Raw genomic sequence first — 8,982 nt, 5'->3', positions numbered from 1 at the left:
TTTCCCTAGCCCCTGGCAAAGGAGAGAAGGATCAAGTTCCAAGGGGTTTGTGGCAAGTCATATAATTAAGTGTAGAACAGAGATATGCTTTTTACACAGATTAAGGAGGCAGGAAAAAAGAGTATGTTTTGCTGATATTGATTCATTTAAATCCAGATGTCTAGTTTAGACAGTGGAGGAAGTGCCATTCAACACACATTGTAAGAACTGTTGGGAGACACTGTTAGAAGAATGCATGTTATCATTTGCACAGGACCTTCCACTTGTGAAAGACCCACGATGCCCAAATCGGAGTGCCAAAGTAGGCTTTCAAATATAAATTAGGAGTTCTTGAGAATCCTTGAAAGATTAATTCTCCTGCAAACTAGAATGGGATGGATAGAGACCGGTACAATTAAAAACTAGATAACAAAGTTAAAATTAGCTTTAAAAAGTACTGGTACTAGTGGTGAAGTAAGATTTCCACTCACCCAAGATTCAGACATCCTAGCTCCTTGATAACACGTGTGTGCGTGTACACACACACACACACACACACACACACACACACACACACACACACAAACTTACAGGTCAGAGATTCCCAATTGTTACCTCCAGTTATGGGTAATATTATACAGCTGAAAGCATGACTTGATTAAATTCATTTAAAGGATTAACTGCTATAAAAAAAAAAAAAAGTTAAATTACGGTATATTTTCTGTTTATGTATTTTAACAAAAATTCAAGTGCAAGATTAGTTCTCTTCACCTTTCTTATTAATTTTCTATTATACTGTGGTAAACAATTTAATAGTAGAAAGAACAGTTTCCAGAAATATTCCTATGCCAAGATAAGAGTTTATTTAAAAAGGGAAGTATATTTTGAATAGAGGTATTCATGCTGGATAAGATGCATCCAATGAAAACCAACAATGTACTGTTTAATGCAATACATGAGCTGAGCAAGAATTTGGAAGATAGAGAGAACAAATAAGCTTGAATGATTAAATTAATAATAAAGTTGACTGTAATTTCTGAAGAGCAAGAGGGGGGGAGGGGGATCTTTCCCAAATATAAATTACCTTATTATTTATTTTTACATACAAGCACACCTTTTCCCCCAAAAAACAGCTGCTGGACATTGCAGTGTGTATTATCTGCTAGAACAAAGTGGTAAGAGAAGTTTCTGCCTTACAAGCAGAAGCAAAATTTACACCTAACTCACAGCGAGCAGAATAGTGAACAGGCTTAGCTCCCTAGCTGCTGCTTAACTACTTACTACAAGGAAACATCTTTTTCTTCTTCTTCTTGTTCTCGCCTTTCAAAGACAAGGTACATAGTTAATTCTGAAGCATGTTGTATGCGAGAAGATACAGTATTCCATTTCTGCTTCAAAATCAGTCCTATAAACTGGAGCAATTACTTCCATGACTAATATAAGCATAGTGCCTCAAATTAAAGTCAGACAGAGTTTAAACAAGAGCTAGGTCTGCAGAAACTGCCAGTCATTCACACTCATCATTGGGTCTAAACAGCAGCTCCAACTGCTCTTGCCTGTTCGGTCTAGGCACCTGACAAATCCAGGCATGTGCTGCAAACAACGTCTAAATCATCCCCTTCGAGTTATTGGAGAACACCAGAACATTGAAGTACTTGGAGCTTGTTTAGGGATACATGAGCTCTGCTGGCTACAACTCAAGAGCTGAATTGTGTTAAATAGTTCAGCAACAGCCCAGATGAAGGGGACTGAATTTCTATCTTCGTACGAAATTAATGGAAGAAATAGGGAGAAAAGGCTTCAGATCTTAAAAAGGTTCTCAGCGATTGCTAGTTTCCAAGCAGCCACAGCCAAAATTAGTTAAGGCCTATTAGAGCTCAGCCAGAGGATTACTGCATCAAGGGCTTTATTTCTTTCTTGCATCACAAATTAATATTTTTTCTTCAGTGGAAATTTGTTTCATTGTCTTTAATAGGTTTTGTTCTATACTCTTAGCCAAAGGCTTGCTGGAAAGGAGACTGTTTTGGCCTAGGGGAGTTTAGAAATCATGTATTCTTTCTACAAAGACATTTGGGCCAAGACTTTCCTCAGGTAATCATGTCATTGTTGTCACAATTCTTGTTAGCTCCAAGAATTTGCATTTTGTTATATACAACATACACAGCTTACACTCAAGGCTTTTACATTTAAGTTATGCACACTGTAGACCTACTGATCCAGTTGTTAGTTAGCTTAGCAATATATTTAAAGGTTTAATACACATATTTTGAGGATTGGATCTTACAGCTTTTGTCAGGCAAACATTTGTGGATGTGAATATTCTGGCATGCAACTACTTCCCTTTAGGACTGACCAGTTTAGGCATATGTAGTGTTACTTGCATGTGTTTGAACATTGTTCCTAGACTCTGAAGGACACATTGGGGTACTTGCAAACAACATTTACTTAATAAAATTACCATTTACCTGTAAGAAATACATTTCCTTATAAGCAGGGTTAAGAATGCATAGTTAGTTTTAACTTCTAAATAATTTCTATGTATTGCAAAATACTAGTGAAAGTTGGTTTATGAGCTCATAACACTTCAACATATAAAAATGCACTTAAAGAATTTGCATACGTTATGGATCCAGTGAAGCAGACTTTTTACCCAATTAATTGTTCGGAACTTCAAAAAGAAGGTGTGATTTAGCCAGCAAGATGCACAAGTAATTTACTATACATAAATAGATACTATAAAGTTTTAAAAAACCCACACACAAAAAGTTACCCTTTTAAGCATCTATGACGAATAAGCCCTTCTGTGAATTTGAGAATAACCAATTTATCCATCTTGAGGTTACAGAAAACTACGGATACTGTGTTACTGCCTCCGAGGTTCCAGCTCTCATTGTGGACAATTATAAATTTTATAACTTATCCTGAATAAAGGGCGGTGACACCTTCCCAAGACCACGGACTAAGCAGCCCACGGTTCAAAGCAATCAGACCAATCTCCTACCATTACACATCTTTTCCTACCCATACAAGTGAGCAAGCAGTGGTTACTGATGCATGCTTCCAGCAGTATCTTCACAAGCCATTCAGAATCAGGTGTTCTGATAGAAATCCACTCAGTCTAATGGTTTAAATCTTCACATTTGAGCATTCCTCTGAGCTAACTGCAACATGCACTACTTGCTCCTAAAAAAGGTACAATTCCCAAAAAACCTTACTTTCCCATTAAAAAAGAAACAATAAAGAATCTCATGCATCAAAACCTATTAGCAAGTGTTCAAACACTCTAGTGAATACTTACCCACTGTGGGCCACCCCCCCTCAAGTACCCATGTTAGTCTGAGCAATTGTTAGCCTCTGGGTGTGTCAAATTCATACAAGTGTGACCTTCTCCCCCCCCCCAAAAAAAGTCCTTGCCAGAACTCTATAGCACAACTCATCTACCTCACCTAGGTGCTTTATAAATCCAGCCATGCAGCTCTCTAAATACTTAAAAAAAAAAATAAAAAAATCTGACCTCTTTTGCCTACCTTAATGGGAGCTAATGCTAATGCTCCTTAGCTTGTTATTGCAGTTAATGATTCCAGCTTGTTCCCTTGCATCTCCCAGGGCATCTACTTTTTGTCCTTTACTTTGTAAACACCTTGGGGCAGATGCCACTTTTTGGTACGTGTATAATGCAATCCTTACAGCATCAGCATCTCATGACCGATTGATTGCAAGGTGAAGGTTTGAGTGAAAGTTTCTATTTCCAAAAATCCTCACTCATTTGAGCACTAAAAGAACAAATGAAAGAGTCTATAAGTTTGTGGGAAAGCTCTGACTTGCTTTCTTTTTCCAGTTAGAGAGAAAAGTGCCTTTCAAGGGAGGTTAAATTAAAGTTTCTTATCTGTAAGAATGAATCACTGCTAAGTCTGGCTTAGGCAAAAATATGTTGTTATGGCGTTTAACATAAGGCAGCGCAAATACAATGGGAGGTATGCTACAAGTAAACATGCAAAGGCAATGATATTTCACCATTACTCTTCGGTAGAGGCTGAAATCACAGACGTGTCAGTGTGAATCACAACTGCAGTATCACCACCGCTATTAGCAGATGCAATAGAGAAACCTGAAAATAGCATGAATATTCTTTGGATGCATGCCAGGGTTGGTTTTCACCTTATATACAGATAGTTGGTTGGCTTCTCTTCCACTTTTAAGAATCTAGAACAGCAAGTTTGGAAATCCTTGACTCGCGTTAACTCCCATCTCTCTTCCTGAGGAACACTGAAGGAGTGTTTAACATGGTTGTTGCTCAAAAGCTACGACTCAAGACCAGGTCTTGTGTGCTTAGTATGCCACAGGATCATGGCTCAAGCAAGTTTGAAAAATGCATATAGTTCTTCCACCAGTGGAGGTACTGCTCTGGAAGAGAGTGCTTGAGGAGTTTGGAAGAGATGTAATATGGTGTTACTGATCTCTTGAAACATTTACCCAGGAAGAGTGAAGGAGCAATCCAACTGCTGTGCTAGGATTACAGCAGTAATGGCTATGCAGACACTGGTGGTTTTAGGTAAGTTGGTACCAGTGAGAGCACTCAGACAGGCTCAGCTGTTTTGTTTTTTGTTTTACCTGGGGCATCTAGTCCTGCTTAGAATAGGTGAGAGGGTAGGGTGGTAAAAAAAACCCAACAGCCCCAAGTGTAAGGTATAGTAGTACAAGACCCCAAAGTCTGTGAAACTAGAAGACAGTTTCTAAGGAGTAAAGTTATGTTTTCCATTTGTTGTTTTACACGGTTTTTCAGGTATTTGCTCAGTGGAAAGAGGTAGTGCCTTCTCCAGAATCACCAACAGTACTGAATTATAAGCATAACACTATCCCAGTCTCCAGTTGTTTATTCCCTAAAAGGCTCATTACTCAACAGCAAAAACATTTTTGTGCACATAACATATTATTCCATTTAAAACTAGGAAAACTAGCTTAATGTTTAAAATAAGCAGCTTCCCTTCACTGCTCCAACATGCCACATACCCATGCAAGAGTCAGAGCTATTTACTCATATTTGCATCATGGTTCAAAGATAAGGGACAGGACCCTACACTCCACAATTTCTAACCTCTCTAAAGTGCCAGGTCTACAGAAGTATGGGGGGGGGGGGGGGGGAGGACGACAACAAAACACACGAAAACAAACCAGCAAAAGAAACACACAACTCAGGCAACTCTGGTAGGGGAAGAATTTTGTTCCCTACCTATAGTTCTAATGTTGCTGTTCGGGGAGTCAGTGTATACATGGCTGAACAAGTTTCAGCAGACATTTGCTACATTTCTTCTTGGTTTCCTGCATAATTGAGTCACCAAGCCCTCCGACATCTGACACTGAATACCAGAGACCATGAACTGTCTATCCTACTCCATCTTCACACCTTTTGCAATAAAATTCCCCATGGAGAACACGTAGACACTCTCTCTACAGGTTCAGGTATGGGAACCAGGAATTGGACAATGTACCAATAGCAAGGGCAAAGGCAGGTATTATTTTCTTCTCTAGGGTCTTTTGCTTTGCAACAAGCGTACTTAGTTGGCCTCTATTAGTCCGACAGGCATCTGTTTCTAAAGCTTCCTAGCTTTGCTATGCTCCTATAAAGACTCAACCAGCTTTCACTAGAACCTTCTTCAATAAGAGGACACATTTTCAGGTATGATCTCTTCTCTACCAAAAGACTTCTTCGGCCACAGTGCACCCTTTTGTTGTCTTCAGCCTGCAGAACCACGTTCACCGCCAAACAGCTCTCTGCTCCCAGACCTACAGGCCTGCCCAGATGTTGGTAACCTGAAGTATTTTCAGATTTAACTCACCTAAAAAGGCAGACCTGGCACACATGCAGATGTACCCTCAGTCTTCTTTTAAAGAGCCAGACTAGCAATTGCTTTTGATTTGTTTTTGCATGCTTCAGAATTTGGTAGAATAATTCTTTAAAAATTCAGTATTTTTATTAAACAAATGCCAAAACATTGTTACTTACACAGCTATCCTTAGGGGCCAGTTCTGTAAAACAAAACAAAATGAACCTGGTCAGTCAAAGCTTTTTGCTTTTCATTCAGAGCCTGATCGATCCTATGGTTTAACTCATGGGAATAATCTGCATTCTTCGGATTATCAGAGTTAATACAGTTCACTTCACATAAGGAATTTTCTTGCAATGAAGCTGCAGGATGGATCAGGTTTTCAAGGAAGTTAGAATAACTCTTTTTTTAAATTTGAACTCAGGCTTTCTTTGCCAATACATAAGGTACTGAAAATAGAGCACACATTAAAGTATTATGTGAGCATAGGGAGGAACTACTTTATTTCAGTTCATTATTCTCTGGGTCCATTCTGGACAGATATTACCAGTTGGGCCAAGTTGTAAAGAAAAAAATTATGCTGAGGCCATCCTATCAAAAGGATGGAGTGGTTAGTCCTCCCCCTGCAATCACTCGATTGCTGCTTCTGCCTAGTCTGGCATCTCTTGTTTTACAGTGCATTCACAAAACAAATAAGTGTTGCAAATTTTAAGTATGTGGGAAAAGTGTAGGCACAAAGGGAAGTCTCTGCAGGCATTAGAAATAAAATATGAACATTACTCATACAAGAGAAAAAAAAAATCTCACCACACCACAGGTGTTTTTTCACTATGCACTGCTATTGCTTTGCAGTCTTCTGCATTCCTACAGAGGTAAGGAGAAGACTGATACAACAGACTGAACACAGTAAACCACTCTCCTGCTGTCCTATCCACCAACTTCTCTTTGGCTCTTTTATTTCTTTCACCTTTCCAGTGGGTCACAGCTGAAAAAAATAATTGAAGTTCATGCCATGCAATTAGGACATAAACAGCTGGAGCATGTGGTTTTCATTTTCATCTCTTGGGTTGACACTGTACATTGTAATTTCCAAGAGTTTAATAGTCTGGAGGGATGATGGACTGACATTATTACCAAGGTGCTAGAGGACAGATATATATGTTGGCAATAAAAAGAAATTAAAAATAAATACTTATGTCAAAATCTAGGATATATGGAGCAGCTCTCTGGGGTATTAAGTGAAGTAGATAATGGAACTGGAAAATTAGTTTGAAAGCAAAACACCTGTTACCCAGGTTAAGAAATGACCCGAGAAGACCACTCAGCCATAGGTGTAACTTTAAATGTGCTAAAGACTGCACAGCCAACTAGAAAATACGCTGTTTGTTTGTTTGCTAAAAATAAAAGAGAAGCCCTAAATATCAAAAATAGTGAAAGAAATATAGGCTGCTAATTAAGAATATGATTAATACTTTAAAATTTGACATAGCTTTGGAAAAACAATGCTAAGTGCTTTGATTATGATTCTGTTGTTAACTACTGTTTTACTGAGCTGGCTTTTGTATTACTTTGTCTCAAGCTGCTTCTTGCAGCTTCAATTTGTATTCTTCTGACATATCTCAACCTTATTTGTAAAGGAATCAGGTGTCATTTTAATGCATTTCACTATGTCTCAGGATCCTATGACCTCACTATCTCTTCAAGACTATGTATGATGTGGGAGCTGCTAGCTTGCATATCTCAGCAGTATTACATTTTTCACATGAATACCTTTGCACTTTTTTGTACTCATAGATCCTCAGAGCTTGATGGACCAAATCTTTGCTCATTTTCATCCCAGTCCTTTATCAGGCTACCTCCCAAGTTTGGGATGGGATTTAGGGGGATAAAGTGATATGTTTCTACCACTTGTCAGTAATTAAACATTCCAAAGACACTGCACTTACCATCATTTGTATTATAGGAGCAATTACATGCCCCAGTTGAGGTCAGGGTCCAGTGAGCCCGGCTTTGTCTAAATGTGAATCAGGAGACAATCTGTGCTACGAATAGTTTAAATCTTACCGTATGTATATGAAGTTATTCATGATCATCCAGGAAATGTAGGGTACAGGTTATCTTTCGTCCAACCCCTGGGCCAAATTGGGGACTATTAGTATGAAAATCCATCAATCCAATCAAATGTGAATTATTAGACTGCCAGGTCCATGAGGTCTTTAAGTTACCTTCCCTCTACTACCTCCTGCCAGCCATCAGCATAGCTAACTGGAATCCAAACCTTTGCAGTTCACACTTCCCTGTGACCCTGGATCTTTTTCACTAATCTTACCATTTTGCCATTTATCTTAAATCTAACTATTTTGCCTGACTTGTTCATAGTCACACGGATGGCTTTTAGGATTATCCTGTGACTTTTTTCTGTGGAGGTTCCAAAAAAACAGGAGTATAGCCAACTCACAAATTGTGATAAACTTGTTATCATTGGTTAAGCCATTTGCAACCTGTCCTTTTTTTAGGTTTAGTTTAACTATACTAATTATCTAAAGCAATATCCACTTTAAGCCCTGGAAAGCATCCTTCTTGCAATACCTTTGGAATTATTAAATTGACATTATCTATGTTAGATATCATTTGAGATTACCAGCCTCTCCAATTCACATTTAGCCCCATTCATAGAATCATAGAAAGTTAGGGTTGGAAGGGACCTCAGGAGGTCATCTAGCCCAACCCTTTCTCAAAGCAGGACCATCTCCAACTAGGTCCCCCCAGCCAAAGCTTTGTCTAGCCAGGTTTTGAAAACCTCCAAGGATGGAGCTTCCACCACCTCTCTGGATAACCTGTTCCAATGTTTTACTATCCTCCTAGTGATAAAAATTATTTCTAATATCTAACCTAAACCTCCCTTGCTGCAACTTGAGACCATTGCTCCTTGTTCTGTCATCTGCCTTTTCCATTCTGTACCTTTTCATCATTCTTTAAAACCTTTGCTCCTTCATCTCCAAAATGCCTTCAGAAACAGTGGTTTTGAACTGCTGATACTAGTATAGGATTTTTGCAGGTCTGGTTGCTTGATTGATGCCTATGTTGGACTCTGTTTCTGGAAATCCTATGGCAGAAATGAAATATACGTTACAAGGAGATGGCTAATGATGGTTACTAATGAGGTCAGTCAAGGTTC

General features: G+C 38.8%; 1 long non-coding RNA gene across 1 annotated transcript in view; it reads right to left on the bottom strand.

Moving 5' to 3' along the window:
• LOC102388261 overlaps positions 1-6,713 on the bottom strand; it is a 40,489-nt gene extending 33,776 nt beyond the window's left edge. The window contains exons 1-2 of the long non-coding RNA XR_323801.1: positions 6,612-6,713; positions 5,984-6,006 (exon numbers count right to left, since the gene is read on the bottom strand). This is a non-coding gene — a long non-coding RNA (uncharacterized LOC102388261). The remainder of the gene's footprint in view (positions 1-5,983; positions 6,007-6,611) is intronic.
• Between the last annotated feature and the right edge of the window lie 2,269 nt (positions 6,714-8,982).

This window comes from Alligator sinensis, unplaced genomic scaffold (genome assembly GCF_000455745.1).
Source record: "Alligator sinensis unplaced genomic scaffold, ASM45574v1 scaffold135_2, whole genome shotgun sequence".
NCBI lineage: Eukaryota > Metazoa > Chordata > Crocodylia > Alligatoridae > Alligator > Alligator sinensis.
Note: the sequence above shows the minus strand (reverse complement) of the source record. Positions and strands in the feature narration are given on the sequence as shown.